This window comes from Pteropus vampyrus, unplaced genomic scaffold, assembly GCF_000151845.1.
Source record: "Pteropus vampyrus isolate Shadow unplaced genomic scaffold, Pvam_2.0 Scaffold488, whole genome shotgun sequence".
NCBI classification, from domain to species: Eukaryota; Metazoa; Chordata; class Mammalia; order Chiroptera; family Pteropodidae; genus Pteropus; species Pteropus vampyrus.
In genome coordinates this window covers 176,945-177,400 of record NW_011889269.1, presented here as the reverse complement: position 1 = coordinate 177,400, position 456 = coordinate 176,945, and positions in this window count along the sequence as shown.

The following is a 456-nucleotide window of genomic DNA, read 5'->3' as shown; positions in this document are numbered from 1 at the left end:
ATTGTTATCAATAATGTAAAAGGGAACCCTCATCAACCTCAGCAGGCCAAAAGAGAATTGATTAAATCAGAAATGGGTATTCCCATATTAGTGAACCAGACTACGTACCAGCCTACATTCCATATAGATTTGTGTGATATATTAGGAAAGAAATTTAATTTTATAAGTGATGACTTGCCTAGAGGTCCAGGAGCTAGTTTTTCATCTGGCCCCTGGTTTGGTTGTGGCAGAGAAGACAAAGAAAGGGGCATCCGACAAGAACAGTTATATATGTGTCCCAGAGAAGACCAAAGCACTTGCCATAAGCCAAACCAATATTATTGTGGCCATTGGGGTTGTGAGACCATAGCCCCTTGGAAGAACACTGACCCCTTTCTGACTCTTGTTCGACCTAGTCAGTCTTCCTGTACCATAACAGGAAAATGCAATCCTGTCATTCTCACTGTCAAAGAGTGG